The sequence below is a fragment of the Trachemys scripta genome, chromosome 1 (genome assembly GCF_013100865.1).
Source record: "Trachemys scripta elegans isolate TJP31775 chromosome 1, CAS_Tse_1.0, whole genome shotgun sequence".
NCBI lineage: Eukaryota > Metazoa > Chordata > Testudines > Emydidae > Trachemys > Trachemys scripta.
Window position 1 is genome coordinate 56638199 of NC_048298.1, and position 19334 is coordinate 56657532.

The window sequence follows — 19334 nt, forward strand, 5'->3', positions numbered from 1 at the left end:
AGTCTCACCCTATGAATAAACCATCAAAGTGAGCAGTTCACAAACCGTCTATAGGCTGAAGTTTATTTATACTGTTAGGTGAATGCTCAGACAATGAATGCATTATTAGACACCAGAATTTATAATTTGTTACAATGGTGGAGTTTGGTACAGGAGGAAGCAATCTGAGTTATCTAGAGTTGATCTGTGCCTTTGGGAGAGGAGGAGTAGGGAGAAGCCTCTGTAGGGATGTTAAAGAGTTGTTCATACCAGAGCTACAGTGAATTGATTTTAATCATACAACTTGAGGCTGCAGCTGGAGAATTGGACAGGAGGGAATTATCTTAGTTGCAGCCATAAACACTCATAGAGACTCCGGCTGACAGCAACAGATAGGGATCCGTCTGGTTTTGGAAAATTTTGTTGCCAAGAGGACAAAGCATCAGGAATTTGGGACCTGTAAACTTCTTTCTTTTAGAGTTTGCCTTTTAATAAAACAACCCTGGCATGATCACAATAAAGATTGGATAGTATTTGATGGAGCAAATTTGGCACTGATCACATCCTAATCTGGATTGTTTGTGGACTAATTTTATTGTCTCTGTAGGTTTTTGTACTTTTTAAAATTGATTTTTAAATGGGAAAAATGCTCAAGTTTGTGTGCACTTATTGTAGGTGAGGAGTAAAATTTTCAAAAGCAGCAAATCCCATTTTGAAAAATGACTTAGGCACTTTGGAACCTAAATCCCATTGAAAGTTAATGGGTGTAGGCACCCATGTTACTTAGGTACACTTGACAATTGTACCCAGATTTTTTGGGTTTATATCATTAAGTGTTCACAGTTCAGTGGAATTAATATTATTTTAAAATGTTACTGTGGAACTGCATTGCAAGATTTTCTTCCACAAAAGGTTAGGTGTAATTTGTGACAAGATTCTTGTTAAAGTCTTAGAAAAGACTGATACATAAACTTACTGTGACGGGGCCGTTTGTGTGTATATGCTGCCTAATACAACGGGGCTCTGGCATTCATATAGGGAATCAACTTAGAGTGAAACCTGAGTCAATCATTCTTGCTCAGCGCCCCTCAGAACTCTTTGAAAAGTTCTGAGAAGCTTTTTTAAGACTAGACTAGTCTACCGCCCCATGGGCCATCCCCAGGGGTTGTAGATTATCGCACAGCCTGGCCCACTATCTGTAACCCTCATATCTTGCTAGAATCTAAGATATTTAGTTATAAAGATATAGCATTTGTGCATTTGAAATTTTAGATCCACTAGGCAAGTAGATGGCATGACAAACCTTTTATTACAGTTTTGGGAATGCCGTGCTATAAAATAGTATAGTAAGTAAGTTCACTCAGTGAATAAATAAAATTCCTCATTAGTGTCTCTTGATAAGTCATATGTTGTAAATATAGGGGTTACTCAAACATTCCAGCTTTAGTAGAACAGTGCACAAGTTATTTTTGTCCATAAATTTTATCCTGCACAAAGCATACAAATATTACTTGATTCAGGCAAAAGAGATTTTAAAAATATAGGACCAGAACCAAAGCCCGTGTAAATTGGTGTAGCTCCATTAAAGTCAATGGCACCAGTTCACGACAGCTAAAAACTCTGATCCATCGTCTTCAAGCACAGATGCAAGATGGTGGCAGGGTTATCAGGCAATATGGGATCCAGATTTGACTCAGAGCACTGAGGACCCTGGGCCACATTCAAAAATGCTGTGTGAGGTGGCACAAGTTAGATACTCTTAGACTCCTTAATACTCAGTTACTGATGTTTAACAGAGTCTATGTTCATGTAGCTTCAAAGTTAGTGAGTCAGGAAAAAGAATAAGCCTGATCAGCTTCCTCTCTATTTTGTATTATGTTTTACACATTTTTCTGGTTCCTGAGGGCCAAAGCCATTGTTGCCCTGCACCTTCTGCAGTGGTCTCCCAGTGCAAAGAGTGTTTACACCAAGCCAGAATGGCAGCATTTTACTCCCACTTTGCACTGGTGTACATGACTACAAGGTGTTGGGCAACAATGAATCAGGCCCATGGTGTGCAAGTTACACTAAATTAGATTCCCTTACCCACCAGTAAAGTGGGTGAAAACAGACGAAGGCAGTCAGTGTAAATCTCCCCATACCGACCTATTCTCCCCACAATGTCTGTCTGCAATACTATTAACATCAGCTTCCAGGCAACGTGTCTCCTCGTGTCTATCTGTTCCATTCTCCTTAAGGCTTCCTTTCTCTCTTTCTCCCACTTATGCTTCTATTCCTTTTCCATGCTACCAGCTAATGCTAGTGCAGACTCTTTGCTTGGATGCCACCCTTTTAGCTAACTCTGTCATTTAAGAAAAACACATTATTCTTCGATTTACAGGTCAAAGTACAGGGGGAGGAGATTTTAGTGTGCTGGCGCGGCATGGGAGATGAGCACAGAAGTCAGTATGCTTATATGCTAGGGAAAAGGTAGGCTGATTTGGTTTAAGTGGCAAGCTTTTACATAAGGTTTAATGTGAATCCAATGGGGAATGCAAGTCCGCAACCTGGTGGGCATGATGCAGAGTGTGTGTTTTTTTTAAGTAAAACATAACTTGCTACTGGCAAAGCATAGTTAAATACCATGGAAATTTACAGGGTGATTTTATTTAGTTAGTTTCGTCTGAAATGTTGAGTCTTAAGTTGCAAGAAATTCCAGTGGATGATACAAAGTATTTAAGACGAAGACCCCCTTGGGCTTCCCATTTTCTACAAGAACAGAGACTTTATCTGTCAGATGTATAGCCTGACATTTATTGGGATGGGAAAACCATATGTTTTCACATTCGTAATTTTTCTTAGTGCACTACAGACCTCCTCTGAAACATGGTGTGCTTACCACACTATTGACACTGTAAAATAAAAAATATCAAATCACAAGAACCTAAAACTTTTCACTGGAATGTTTCAGTTTCAACAACATTTTAGTCGGGGGTAGGGTGTGTGTGTCCAACCCTTCAGTACCTCAGTGTTGAGGGCACTTAGCTGGGACGTGGGAGACCGAAGTTCAAGTTCCTGCTCTGAATCAGGCAAAACAGGGACTTGAACCCTGGTCTCCCACATCTCAGTTCCCTGAGCTATTTGGGGGGAGAGACTGGGTTACACACACCTTTTTTGGTGAATTTCAAAAGAAACGTCTCATTTTGTACTGATTCAGAACAGGAACATAAGAATGGCCATACTGGCATAGGCCACTGGTAACTGCTGATGGGAGGGTGGGGGCACAATGGCAGCCCCCTCCCCCACCATGGTCAACTTCCTGGTGACTGCCCAGGCACTCTCCAGCAACGGCATCCTGAGTGGTCGCCCATGTTGCCCACCTTTAAGGCTGGTCCTGCCAGGGTTGGGCTTAGAGAAAATGGTGCTAGGGTGACCAGATGTCCCAATTTTATAGGGACAGTCCCAATTTTGGGGTCTTTATATAGGCTCCTATTACCCCCCACTCCCTGTCCCAATTTTTCACACTTGCTGTCTGGTCACCCTAAATGGTGCCCTGGGAGAACTTGTATTTTAGCGCCCTGGCTTCCACTGCCTCCCCCCCAGACCCTCACCCCTCCCCACAGCCCCTGGCCTCCACAGTCCCCCAATCCTTCCCTGGCCCTCACTGCCTCCCCGGGCTCCCCAATGAGCCTGGTACTGAAGTTAAATTTACAGGCCTACAACTGCCAGCATCACCTCTGGAGCCTTTTTTTTTAAATCAGCATTGCATTAGCTGTCTTCTAGTCATCTGGTAGAGGCTGATTTAAGGGATAGTTTACATACCATAGTTAGTTCTTCTGCAATTTCATATTTGAGTTCCTTCATAACTCTTGGGTGAATACCATCTGGTTCTGGTGACTTATTACTGTTTAATTTATCAATTTGTTCCAAAACTGCCTCTATTGACACCTCACTCTGGGATAGTTCCTCAGATTTGTCACCTCAGGAGAATGGCTTACATGTGGGACTCTCCCTCACATCCTCTGCAGTGAAGACTGATGCAAAGAATTCATTTAGCTTCTCTGCAATTGTATTGTCTTCTTTGAGTGTTCCTTAGCACTTTGATCTTTCAGCAGCCTCTCTGATTGTTTGGCAGGCTTCCTGCTTCTGATACATCAAAAAAATTAAGTATTAGTTTTTGTCTCTTTTGCTAGTTGTTCTGCAAATTCATTTTTGGCCTGCCTCATTGTACTTTTACAATTGACTTGCCAGAGTTTATGCATCATTCTATTTTCCTTGGTAGAATTTGACTTTCAATTTTTAAGAGATGCCTTTTTGCCTGTAATCACATCTTTTACTCTGTTTAGCCATCATAGTATTTTTTTTTTTTTGGTCCTCTTACCCAACAAAAAGAAGTATCCATATAATTTGAATCTCTTTCTGGTGTTTTTAAAAAGTTTCCATACAGCTTGAAGGTATTTCACTCTTGTGACGGTATTTCACTCCTTTAAACTAGCCCCCTCGCTTCTTGTCTAGCTCCCCTTTTTGAAGTTAAATGCTACTGGGGTGCATTTCTTTGCTATTCCCCACCCCCCCAGGATGTTAAATTTAATTACATTATGGTTGCTACTACCAAGAGGTTCAGCTATATTCACCTCTTGCTGATCCCATGCATCATTTAGGACTAAATCAAGAATCGCCTCTCCCCTTACAGATTCCAGGACTAGCTGCTCCAAGAAGCAGTCATAATGGTGTCTAGAAATTTTCTCTCTGTATCCCATCCTGAGGTGACATGTTCCCAGTCAATATGGGGATAATTGAAATTCCCCATTATTGTTGAGTTTTCTGTGTTTGTAGCCTCTGGGCATTTCTCAATCACCAGAACCATCCTGGTCAGATGGTTGGTAGTATTGTATATTTCTACTGCTATATTCATATTATCAAGCATGGAATTTCTATCCGTAGAGGTTATATGGTACAGTTCAAATAATTTAAGATTTTTACTATATTTAACGCTATGTTTTCTTTCATGTATAGTGCCACCCCCCCACTAGCATGACTTACTCTGTCATTCCTATATATTTTGTACCCCAGTACTAATGTAATTTGAAGGAAAATTTTTGAAGTCTCAAAAGTTTTTGCAGGATGGGAACACCATTCCCTGACCAGCTCTACTTTCAAGTACATTCCTTGTCTTGTTCTCTTCCTCCCAGTGCATCATTAGGTACAACACTATTGCTGCATGAAAAAAGGCCATCATGATGACCACCAAGAATATGAACGTTAACTACTGGTATCAGATGCTTTATAGAAGAGTAAGAGAGAAGGGCAGATTTTGGGCCCAGCCATCAGACAGACTGAAGATTCCTTCAGTCTGATAATTAATTTGAGTAAATTTGTTAGCAGGTATTAACATAATAGAAGAAATACATGAGAATATATTTATTTTGCCTACCTGACATGGATTCTTCTTACACCTCTGAATATATTTATTCAGCTACATTGCATTAAAGGAACCTCCCATTATGCAAATGAACAGATCTGATTTTCTCTCCAAAATCAACTAACATAGAGCACTGTCTGACATTCTTCCTCTGTTTTGTGTTACTCAAGCTTCAGTTAAATACCATAATATCTGAGGGTCATTGCAGAATATTTTCCAGCCATTTTGGTGGATTTTTTTTTTTTAAGAAATTAACCTGTATGTCAGTGAAGAAAAATACAAGACTTGCATGTTCTTTTAAACTGTCATCCATAATGTCATTTCATCATTTTTCCAAAGCACATTAGATGCCAAGTGCAAAATTTCCTTCTAAGAACTTGTTCCTATGAACTGATATAACAGTTACTCGCTGAGGCAACATGGCAATAATTTCTTGATCAGGAACACAAAAAGACAACCAATTTTCAGTTTATGCAAATTAAAAAACTTGCTGTCTTGATTTGACTGTTCAAATTATTTTATTCAATGTAAGTATTTTATGCTGGTAAGAATAAAAAGTCTAATTGGTACTTATACTAGGCATAAGACAGCATATTACAGTTATAGGTTTATAATATTTCCCTCTTCACAAGTAACATCATCTTAAGGGAGAGAGAACAAACGTGACCCTCCTGACTTACACTGTTGCAATCCCTCTGACTTCAATGGATTCTTTTGTTTACACCAGGGTTTACTGAGGATCAGGTCCTTGTAAAAGCCTTTAGTATATTGGACTTATTCTTGCTAATCTTGGAATTAAGATACTTTAGCTATGGAACTGAATAAAGTAAAGTTAACAGACAATGCTTCTGTTCATGAGACTATAACACATTATTAAGATTGTAATTTCTGCAAGATTTATGTGAAAGGACAGTCCCACATAAAACCAACAGAATTGTTTCCAGCTCCTGCCTGCAGCTCTTATCGCATTACTCCCACCTGAGTCAGAATGGCGTAGCAGCCAGGATCACTATTAGCACTTAATGTTAGACATGAAAATTGCTATTATACCAATAGTGTCTAATGTAGTGTCTAACTCTCTACCACCATCAATAGTTGCTGCTTCTAAAAGTACTGAGAAGGTTGATAGGAAAGTAGCAATGGTATAAATGGCATAGGAAAGGGGTAAGAAAGTTAGAGGGAGGTGGAAAGTATGTAAATTACAGCATAATTTGATTTCCCTTTGCGCACATTGTTCACACTTTAAGTAGGGCTCTCCATAGGCTAATTGTTTGAAGTTTGATTCAAGATTCCCAAGTAGGACATGTATATAGCCAATAAAATGAACCCTGAATAATCTCGTACATTAGTATTTACCTCATTAAATGGCACTTTAGAAAACTAAGAAGTTGCAAATCCACAAAGATAATGGATTTTTGGATTGGCAGTTTACTTAAGCAGAGACCAATTAGGTTCTGCTTCAGTGCTGGTGACATTTGTCGTGTGGACAAGAATATGCTCCCAAGGACTAAGATGAGGGAACACATCACCTCTGCAAGCTCTCAGTAACGAGACAAAGTTATAATTGGGTGCGGTGGGGTGCACGAGCACTGCTACCCAATAGTCATTCTGCAAACATCAATCCATAATAGCATAGATTTGCAACTTCCTCCTACACATGTATAGGAGGCAGTTCCTGAGTGTTTATCACCATTTTGATTACTAATAAAAAAATCACAAGTTTAATAAATGGCACTGGGATTCCTCATCGATGAGGATGGAAGAAGTTCCACTGAATATATTACATAAAGAAATTAAGATTGCAAAGTCAAGCACTCAAGTTAGGAAATGTTAGAATTAAGGTTGCCTGTGCAACCTAGTTCTGCTCCCAAGTGCATATTCATTGTGATACAGTTATTAATTACATGATTGTGATGCTACACCCCATATTCTTCATAGAAATATTGTTACAATATGAATATGGCATAACTAAGATGGTTTATGCAATATGGGTCATGTGAGGTATCATTGGAAACGTTATGTTTTACTGAATATGATTATCCTATTTGTATACATGTATCATTTCTGTATCTGAAGTTAGGAATATTGTCTATGTAACAATTACAGCTGTGTGTGTACTTGGGGGAATGCTCACCAGACAGTAGGCAATCAGCCTAAATGGGCTATTTAAGAAGGACAATAGAACGTTGAAGATACTAATCTCCCACCTTCCTGAGAAGCTTCCTGGGATGTTGTTTTGACACTGCAGGGTCATGTGATGATGTCACCTGGTACTGAGTACCACCTTGGACACTGCTGGTATTTTTCCACTGGAAACAGAGGATTCCCACCTTATGTAAATCCTACTTAAGGCTGGGAAGTGAGTCAATCAGGGCTCTTCTCCATTGCCTCTCTGCCCAAGAAGAAATGATCTGGAAAAAGGGATAAACAGTGAGGTGGCAAAATTTGCAGATGATACAAAACTACCCAAGATAATTAAGTCCAAAGCAGACTGCAAAGAGTTACAAAAGGATCTCACAAAACTGGGTGACTGGGCAATAAAATGGTAGATGAAATTCAATGTTGATAAATGCAAAGTAATGCACATTAGAAAATATAATTCCAATTATACAAATAAAATGATGGGGTTTAAATTAGCTGTTACCACTCAAGAAAGATCATGGAGTCATTGTGGATAGTTCTCTGAAAACATCCACTTAATGTGCAGCGGCATTCAAAATAGCTAACAGAATGTTGGAAATCATTAAGAAAGGGATAGATAATAAGACAGAAAATATATTCCTTCTATATAAATCCATGGTACACCCACATCTTAAATACTGTGTGCAGATGGGGTCACCCCACCTCAAAAAAAGATATATTGGAATTGGAAAAGGTTCAGAAAAGGGCAACAAAAATGACTGGGGTCTCTCACAGCTTTCATATGAGGAGAGATTAGTAAGACTTTGACTTTTTCAACTTTGAGAAGAGATGATTAAGGGGGGATATAAGTGAGGTCCTGTGTTCCCTCTAAGCTGTGCAGTTGCGTGGCCACCCAGAAGTGAAACAAGTGCTGAGCACTTCATTAGCAGAGCCACACACATCTGGCAGCATGTGTTCAGGTGCTCCTCCCCCTACTGGTTTGCATCCGCATTGCTTCAGCCCTCTGCCTTGGAGACCCTGATCAGCTGCTCCTGGGATCCTCCTGCTTGCTGTGCAGTGTCAGGGTGTCCCCTTCCCCCCTGCCCATGTACCCCATCTCCACTGAGCAGGGGAGAGGGGACAGGGCTCAGAAGCAGGAGAGCTGCTGTGGTCTGATGTCTGAAGGAGCCTTCCAGTGGTGAGTGAGTGCCTTAAATAGACAGCATACAGTCTCAGAGACTTCCCCAGCAGTGAGCACACACAATCACTGTCTGTCGCTCACACACTTTCAGTTATGAAGAATAGTGGGGGGGAACTACCATTAATCCTAGAATAATTTCAGCAAGCTTATCATGGGCATGAGGCTTCAGTTTAGAGTATATGGAAAGTGTAGATTCTGTGATTTCATCATTAAGATCACTGATGATCTGATTATGCTTTGACATAGGATACTAAATTTCTTATAAAATCCATTTTTAACTCAAACTAATTCACTGATGTATTCGTAAGTTAAATTCTATACTCAAAGTGCTGTAATTCTAGGGAGGATACATTGTATTTATCTGTAACAAAAGGGTCGAGTATCTCTGCTTTAAGGCTGAGGTGATATTTGCACTAGCTATGGAACCTCAAGTGACATTTCCATAATATCAACTCTGTGACTTGACTATTATTGCAGAGGGGGTGGCCATGATCCAAACAGAGCGCTGCAAGAGGCCCAGCTCATGCCTCTGAAAGCACAAAGGTAGGGTAGGCTTTGGGGGTGGGGAAGTGAGGTTTGCCCATTATCATTGCCATACCTTCCCTTATCAGAAATCAGTGCCCCTAAAAATACTGACATAGCTTTCAGAAATAGTCATGCAGCTGTTCATAAAAGGATGATTAAGGGCCAAACCAGCTGATGTAAACTGATGCAGCTGCATTGGCTCTGGCCCTAGCACATTCCAACAGTGACTATTTACTGACAGAATAAATAAATAAAGACACCTGCACTGGTGTTCCAAGCCCCCATATGAGTCTCTGAATGTAAATATACTAGCTATTTGTTTTATATAATGCTTAAGTGTTTTTGATGTAGTTAAATATTATTTGGTGTAATTTAATACAAGATAACTGAATATTTCAATATATAAGCAAGCAACCTGACTAATCTATGTTAAATTGTAGCACACATGTTTTTTCATATGATCATAACAAATATAGTATTTTAAAAGAGAATGGATTTTGCAGTGTAGCACGTTTGCTATAAAACAATACTTGGTGAAAGAAGAGAAAGTGATTTAATGGCTCTGGGGTTTACAGTTGTTGTATTATGTATGTAAACTTTTATTCTGGAAAAGTAATGACACTGTTTTCATAGACACTTAGTGTGTGAAAATAATCCCAGGTAGGTCATTGCAAACTGACAAATGAGATCTATTATGATTCCCTTTGGCAATGTTTTGCTTTGCCTCAAGTCAAGAAATGCAAGAGAATGTCTGCTGAGATGCCTCGGGGATTAGGAGCAAAGCTCAAAAGCTTGTTCCAAAGTGGGTTGGGTACAGAGAGTGATGTCGTTTTGTATCTGACTGAAAGTTTCTCCTGGAGTCGGAGGGGGGGGGGGGGGTGGTGGGAGGGAGAGGGGGGAAGGGAAGGCAGAGGAGGGAAAATGGGATGTCCATCCTCATTTTGCACAGATGTGAATTTTTCACAGAAGGCCTGCACGAGACCGATGCACCTCTGAAGTTCTTTAAGTAATGTCTAGGCCTTAAGGTGTCCTTCTGCACTAGGGAGAACTATTCACACTTACAGTTTGTAGCAACCTACACAGAACTGGGAAGGAGGAACACAGGTTGCGGAAGGTACCAGGAAGGCAGCTTGTGTGCACATGGCTTGAAAGCTAGCTGCAATTACAGCAGCTCTGTAAATAGTTTTAATAAAGAGCCAGTTTACTTTTAGAAACATGGTGTCCTCTCATGATATTACCCAAAATGTGGTACATGAAGCAATTCAACATCACAAATAATATTAAAAGTTATGAATGGTGTATGTGAGGGAGCGAGGGGGACGGCAGAGAGACCACATTTTGGGGTCCATGTCAAGTTGAATTGGAAGCCAAGGTTAGAACTAAGAGGTAATGGAATTGCCTCTCCTCTGCTAAGAGAGAGAGAGATGTCCTGTTCAGTCTACTTTAACCCCACCTGGGAGTTCAAATATAATAGAAACAGGCTGCTGTTTTTCAGTGAATTCCGATAGAGACATGGACAATTATATCTGAAAGAATTAGTGAAAAGGTAACCCACCAACAGAAGAATCACAGAAATGTAGAGCAGGAGAGGTCATTGAGCAATTGTCTTCTCCAGAGTTTCTCATTGACTGGTTTGTGGACTGGCACCAGTCCCTGAGATCTCCCTGACACAGTTTAGGAAGGCAGCAACCCTGTCCCTGGTATCAAAAAGATAGAGAAACACTGGTCTACTTCATTCCCTGTGTTGAGACAGGACCCAAGTATACCTAGACAATCCCTGACAGAGGTTTATCTAGTCAGTTCTTAAAAACCTCCAGTAAAGGGGATTGCACAGTCTTGCTAGGTAACCTGTCCCAAAGCTTAACTATCCTTCTAGTTAGAAAGTTTTCTCTAATATCTAACCCTAAATCTCCCTTGCTGCAGAATAAGCAAATTACTTCTTTTCCTACCCTTGGTGGACATGGAAAACAATTGATCACAGTCCTCTTTATTACAACCCCTTGCATATTTGAAGATTTATTGTGGCCCCTCTCAACCTTCTCTTCTCTAGATTAAACATGCCCAGTTTTTTCAACCTTTTCCTACAGGTCATGTTTTCTAAACCTCTTATCATTTTTGTTGTTCTATGATGGACTCTCTCCAGTTTGTTCATATCTTGCTTAAAAAAGCATGTGCCCCAAACAAGACAGTACTCCAACTCAGGCCTCACAGGACTGAGTGGAATAATTATCTTCTGGTCTTACCTATGATACTTCTTTTAATACACTCCAGAATGACATTTATCTTTTTTGCAACAGCATCACCCTGTTGATTCATGGGATTTGTCATCCACTATATTCCCTAGATCCTTTCCAGCTGTACTACCACCTAGACAGTTATTCCCCCACCTTATATTTGTGCATGGGATTTTTCCTTCCCAAGCGCAGTCCTTTGCACTTGTATTTATGAATTGCAACTTGTTGAGTTCAGACTAGCTCTCCACTTAATCGAGATCATTTTGAATTCTAATTCTGTCCTCCAAAGTGCTTGAACTCCCCTCCCTCCCCCTGCTTGGCGTCATCTTTGGGGCAGATTTTATAAGAATACTCCCCAATTCATTATCCAAGTCATTAATTAAAATTTTGACTAGTACCAGACCTAGGACAGAACCCTGTGGGACCCCATTTGATACAGCCTTCCAATTTGACAGTGAAACATGGACAACTACTTTGAGTAAGGTCTTTCAACCAGTTGTGCACACCCACCTTATAGTAATTTCATCTAAACCACATTTCCTGTGCTTATGAGAGGGTCATGTGGGACTATGTCAAAAGCCTTACTGGAATCCAGACAGGTCACTTCTACTGCTTTCCCCTATCCACCTAGCCAGTTATCCTGTTAAAGAAGGAAGTTAGATTAGTTCAGCATAATTTATTCTTGACAAATACGTATTGGCTATTACTAATCCATTTATCTTCTTGATTTGAATAAATTGAACATTTAATAGTTTGTTCCCATATATTTTTGGGTATAAAAGTTAGGCTGACTGGTCTAGAATTCTTCAGATTCTCTCAACCCTCAGCCTTTTTTGAAGATAGTACCTATCTCCCTTCTCCAGTCCTAGGGGACCTCACTAATCCACCATGAGTTCTCAGATAATCTCTAATGGTTCAGAGATTGCTTCAGGTAGTTTCAAAGAAAAAGACTGTCAATTAGTGTGCAGTATGCATTGAAATTTCACGACAACAAAAAAGACCAAGCAAAATTAGTGACAGGAACCATTCATGCTTATTTCTATAGCACTGCAGGTGTACAAGGACTTTGCAGATAGGATTTCATTTCTGAAAAGTTTACAGTCTAGGTAGACTTCAAGGGAGAAGCTCATCCTGCAATGAAAGCAGCAGATTAAGAAAGTGTGAAGTGTGCTAATACTTCTTTAGATGCTGATAATAATTTGCACTTAGTATATTTCATCCAAGGATCTCATACTATTAACTAATCAGTTCTCAACTCACAGGCAAAGAAAGTTTGGGTTATATAAGGACCCATCCACCCACCACTGAAATAGTCATATCCAGGATGGAAACTGTTGAACATCACTTGTCAATAGTACACCACATCAATTTTGGACAGGAATAAAAGAAACACCATAAACAACTGAAAACACAAAGGGGAATTATATGTGGAAGAAATTACTCCAGTTGGAATTTGAGCTAACACCAGGGCTAGAGAATTCCCTAGCACCTTTAATAACCAAAAGGGGTCAGGAACATAGAATTACGTCTCATCCTAAACAGAGTGTTCACAATAGCACAACAGCCCCTAACAACTTGCTGGGATATTTGTCCAACATTGACTCAAATGGAAGAGTGCTTCCTGCTGATCAATATTACTTTCTCCAAAATCTGAAAAATTGGAGTTGCCATCCAAGTTTTGATCCAGACTGACTCTGCTTGGTTGATTTAAGCAGTGGTTACTATTGAAGAGTGGAATTCTATCTGGAATTTGAGTGCAGTAAAACCAGAATACTGTTTGGAAAGAAATGAATCGAGAGGAAGCTATACAGGTTTGAAATATGCTGATTTACAGCAAAGTTACCTCTATTTTAGATACTAGATGAGTATGGATGAGGTGTGAAGTTGTCGGCAGTGGTGGTGGGGAAGCATTGAGCCTGACTGATGGCCTGTCAAGGCAAAATATGAAAGGAAAGTTCAGGAAGTACCCCAGTTTAATTAATTCTGCAGTCATTGGGTCCTAGGAAAAATCAGATTTCTAAAGTTGTCCTCCACTTGCAAAGATGGAGCGCAGACTCTGAGTTACTCTGGACTACTTGTCCCTCTGGACCCAAAGATAGTAGCAGAGGCCTCATTCATCTATGGATGGACACAAGATTACCTTGTTTTCTATCAGCTTAAGACCTAGCCATAAGGATTTTGCCAGCTCCAGACGAGATTGTAATACTCATAAGGAACACACTCAAAGTTAAAGCTACAGCCTCCCTGATGAGCAAGAGAGAGTGTTGTATATATCACATTAGTGATTGATCCTCTACAGTGATTCACGATCCACTACTGAATTCATTTCAGGGTATTAGTTCCTGTTTACAAACCTCCTTAACTGGCAAGTACCTGGCTGTCTTGCGTCTTGTTCTGTGCTCCAGAACAGCAATTCTATGACACACAGATTGAAAGAGCCCTGGGCTGAGCAATTCTTATCACCTTTAGGATACATGGCAAGACTGTTTCTTTGAAAAGAAGAGACCCTGAAGAATGGATGTGGTATCTGAATGCATTTGGAAACTAATCCTTATAGTAAACTGGGCAGAAACAGATTGGAAATTCCTCTCTGGGACATTTCAGCTAATAGATGAAGCATTCCTTACAGCAGTGGTATGTTGGAGGTGTGTTAACAGTAGCAGAGGACAGATGGATGCTCACAATGTTCATGTGTTATTGTAAGAGGCATGTCTTAGATGAAAGTGTTTAAGGGCTGAGGTTGAGATTTTCAGAGCAGTGCAGGGGATTGAGCCGCACATCTTCCATTAATTGCCAAAATACTCTGCACTACTCTGAAAATCTCACTCTTAGCTGGACCCCAACAGAGTGATTTTTCATCTACAAGTCAACTACCATTTGCATTTGCAATTTGGGGATGGGGGGAATTGCACCTGCAAATTAAAAGATCATCATTTAAATGTCATCTTAAGTTGTTTCACTGTTGTTCATTTTGGCAGATGGAATGGGGAAGGGGTGAGAGTAAAGCACACTGACTGGGAACTGAGTGTTGCTACAAGAAAGAAAGTATAGAGAAAAGCACATGGACGGGAAGAAGGAGCAAAAGAAAAAGGAAGATAGATGAAGGAACAAACACAGGGGAGAAAAATATTGATGGTCCGGAAGGCAAGCATATTTTCCTTTGGAGTACGACTGAGTGAGACAAAGTATAGCACAAATGATAATTCTTCAAGTTAATGGCACTCTGCCATTTAGACTTAAGTGTTTTTTTACTATAAAGGAGGCCATATTCTACCCTTGATGTTTTGTGCAAGCCTCCCATTGACAGTGAGAGATTGACAGTGGTCTGAGTGTACTATGTTGTCCTAAATGTATACCCTGACACACAGCCCATAGTTAAATAAGGAAGTCGGTCCCCTGCTACAAAGAGTGTGATGCCACTTCTGTAAATCATTAAAGTGCAGCAGACCTCCTTTTGGGATAGGCATACCAGTTCTAGCTGAGAGAAGTCTTATCTGTGACACATACATAGGAAGGATCCTTTAAACAAACAGAGATTAAACAAGTCCTCAGTTTGGTGAGAACCACAGAGATTCCAGCAGTGGCACAGTTGTACCAGCAGGCAATTTCCCTGTGCCTGGGGAATTCTCTGCTGGGCACTTGTGGCCAGATTCTGGCCCTTTTACCTCTCCTAAAGGCCACATAGAGTTGCAATTTACTAGAAAATCTGTTTTTAAAAAACCCCAGTTCATTCCAAACAGCATCAACTCTTCCTTGAGTACCTCAAGCATTTTGCCAAGTGTAAACACTGCCATCTCCCCCATAGTTAGTCAAGCCCACTTCTTTTTAAAAATAAAATCAGAATTCCTTTTCTCCTACCCCTGAAAATGCTTAAAGGTCTAAAAAACATGACCTACAAGGGAAGATTGAAAAAAATGGGGTTTGTTTAGTCTGGAGAAGGGAAGACTGAGAGGGGACATGATAACAGTTTTCAAGTACATAAAAAGTTGTTACAAGGAGGAGGGAGAAAAATTATTCTTCTTAACCTCTCATAGGACAAGAAGCAATGGGCTTAAATTGCAGCAAGGGCGGTTTAGGTTGGACATTAGGAAAAGCTTCCATCCTAGCTGTCAGGGTGGTTAAGCACTGGAATAAATTGCCTAGGAAGGTAGTGGACTCTCCATCATTGGGGATTTTTAAGAGCAGGTTGGACAAACACCTGTCAGAGATGGTCTAGATAATATTTAGTCCTGCCTTGAGTGCAGGGGACTGGACTAGATGACCACTGTGTTCTATTATATTGTGCAATGTTTTGCTGAATGAGAATAGTTCTTGTGTATGCAATAGAGATCATCATTTGTACAAATGAAGACAGCAATACTTGTATTTATGTTAAGGTCGACTAAAGTCGGCTGGCACTGTTTTTATTCTGTAGAAAAACAATAAACTATTTTGTTTATGTCATGAAAACTCATACCTCTGTCATTCAAATTTTCCTTCTGCCCAGTTTGAAAAAGGACAGCATGACAAAAATCACAGTCAGCGTTTCAGGCCAGACGGGACCACTAGATCTAGTCTGACCTCCTGCATATCGCAGGAGACCAACATCATCCAGCCCCTACACACTAACCCCAACAACTGAAATGAGACCAAAGCATTACAACCCACAGGAGACTAGATTATTATGTGCCACGGACAAAATATGAGGGTTTGGAAATGCTAATCCTAAATGGCCTGGTTTCATTTTAAAGCGTCACACTTTCATGTTCAAGTAGTATTTCAAAATGATCCAAGCCCATCTAGTTTTCCCTATTACCTATTAGGGCAGCTAACCCGTCCCACTGCTTGGGTCACCACAACTACATTTCTGTTCTATGCACTTCTGTTGATGCTGGAAAATTACACTTTCCATCTCTGGTGTAGACATAGCCACTGACTGAACACAGACTTCAGCCATTCGTTTCAAGGACCTTATCACATACATACTGCAGTCTGTTAGTCTTTTCTTCTGTACAGATTCAGTAACTGATTAAGGAGACCAGTAAAGTGAACACTGGAGTGAAACCAGTAATAACTCTCATCTTTGGAATAACTTGTTTCAAATGGCTTATTACCAACCATTGTCAGTGATCAATTAGTTGATCAATCTAGGCTTTTTTCTGGACAGTTTTACTTTCTATAATGCTCTGATACTTAAAAAGCCTCCAATTCTTCTACATGTCCCTAAAAATTAATGGGCAAACACTTCACACATCAGCTTCTAGAAAAACCAGGCATAGTGCTCACATATTTGACCTGCCTTGACTGCCCAGAAACAGATCTAAGGGTATAGCTACACTGCAAGCACAGGCATGATTGCAGCGCGGGTAATCTGGCTTGCACTAGTCCTAATAGCAGTAAAGCTGCAGCAACATGGACTTCAGCATAGGCTAGCTGCCCAAGCACCCAGGGCGGGCTTCGACAGCCTGTGCTACCACAGCTTCACTGCTATTGGTACTAGTGCTTACTAGATTAAAGCTAGCTCGGGTCTACATGTGCTACAATCACACCTTCAACTGCAGTGTAGGCATACCCTCTGTAGCACCAGGACTGGGGCTGACCCTCACATTCAGGGAGCCAGAAACCACTCTACAGAAGCAAGAATTTTGCTTTTTGTATCCTTCACAGGAAGTGGTGCACTGGAGGGAAAACTGGTTAAAAAGCCTTTGGAAATAGGCTGAGGTAAATTAAAATAAAATTAGTTTAATTTAAATTTAAATGAAAGGTTTCAGTTGGATCAGAAATTATGCTGGGCACTAAAAATTCTAGATAAACACGTAGTCTTAGGGTTACCCTCAGAGTTTGTTCCCCTTCTCCCTCCTGTTGTCTTCTGGACTGAGTCTTCGTGATAAAGGGTGTCTTATTTGATATTTGTCTATTGTTCAGCAGACAGGCACTTCATAATGAGTGGGAACAGCTGTAATACAAATAATTAACAATGGATTCTATAACGAGGAGACCAAATAGAGACACAAAAAGAAAAGAGGCAAACAAGCAATAGCTGACTGCAGCATTGTGTGTAGTGCAGCTGAATGAGCCTTGACCAAAGTGAACCTGAATGAAATGTTCAGAAGGAGATCACAATCCATGTGACATTCTCCTAGTCTGGTGTTCTGTTACTGAAAAGCTTGTTTTGTTTTGTAATATGTTGTTGTTACTTGTCTGTATAGAGCCTAGCACTCAAGCCGGTAAGAAATTTTTCCAACCATGTTATTCCCCAATTGGAAAACAGCAATTCATCGGAAGCAATACATTTTGTGGAAACAAAGTCTACTTTGAATATAGTTTGTTTTAAAAGAAAAATTAAAAAAAAAAAGTTGAAAGGTTAAAATGTCCTTTTTGGAATGGAATGTTTTGATTTTCCATTTTGAAACAACTTTTTGTAATGTCTTTGTTATAATATAATAAAATGTAAATTAAGACAAAAATCAAAACAAAAAGCATTGACAGACCCAAAATGAAATTGTTTGGGGGATTTATTTTTGTGGAAATATCTATTTATTGATTGTGGGGAGTGTTGTAAGTTCAAAAAAACAAAGTGAAAAATCTGGTTTCCCTCCCTGCTCCCCCAGCTCTACCTACCTAGCACAATGGGGTCCTGATCCATGACTGTGGTTTCTAGGTGCTACCATAACACCAGTTTTAGTTCTATAGAAATCACCAAGTTTTGGATCAACTGGGACTGTGTTCCCGCCTTTTCCATTCAACCTTCCCCTACCCTAGCTGTTCTCAGCTCCTACTGCCACACATTTATCAGTAATGTTTTCTGAGAAAAGGAGGCCTCCATGACCTGAAAATCCCTCCTCCTGAATTTTAGTGAGTAGCTAAACTGGCCTTCATTTCCCATGGGAAGGTGGTGAGAGGGGTAGGGAGGGAATCAAGGGGGCTGGTAATCTCAAATCTAAGGTAAGAAGTCTTTACGGGAGCAGGCTGCCTTCCTACTTCGCTTATTTGTAGTGGATCCTCAAAATATACAAAAAGAGTAGAAAAGGCAGGTTGTGTGAAAGAGGGAAATTTAATTAGTTTTATGTTGAAAAAAATCATGAAACTCATCAAGGGATTTTGAGTGTCTTTATTTATTTCACTTGACAATTTTAGGTTGGAGTGAACCCAAAAAGAAACTAAGGGGCTATGACTGTAAGCCCTAAATCTAGCCAGTGAGTAGATTCTATGGGGAGAGGAGGGAGAGAAGAAGAAACTACACATTAACAAGAGGACATTCTTTTGAACAGCTGTCCACCCAAAAGGTACCATTTCTTTTCACTTTCTACAACATACAAGCTAGTCTGCAGTATTCAATTAGAAAGTTATGGGTCAGATCTCAGCTGGTGCAAGATGTATAGTGCCACTGATTAATTGTAGGTTGAAAAAAATCCATTAAGAATGCAAACACGTAAAGATTCTAAAGTTTAGAATACATGCAAGTTTTTACAGACACAGCTTTTGTGAGTTCATTCCTCAATTAAGAGGATCATATTATTGCCTAAAGAAATATAGGATCAGACAGTCCAAAGATACAGTTTAATAAACATTAATGTAAAATCATATACAAGATTAATAGAAGACTGACTGCATATGAAATGTTTGGGGGTTCTAACTGAATTATTATTATATATTTTAAAATATAACATATAGGGTTTCACAGAAATAAAAGTCATCTGGTGCATTCCCCAGTGGCAAGAAGAAGAACAGGAGTACTTGTGGCACCTTAGAGACTAACAAATTTATTAGAGCATAAGCTTTCGTGGACTACAGCCCACTTCTTATGCATCCGAAGAAGTGGGCTGTAGTCCACGAAAGCTTATGCTCTAATAAATTTGTTAGTCTCTAAGGTGCCACAAGTACTCCTGTTCTT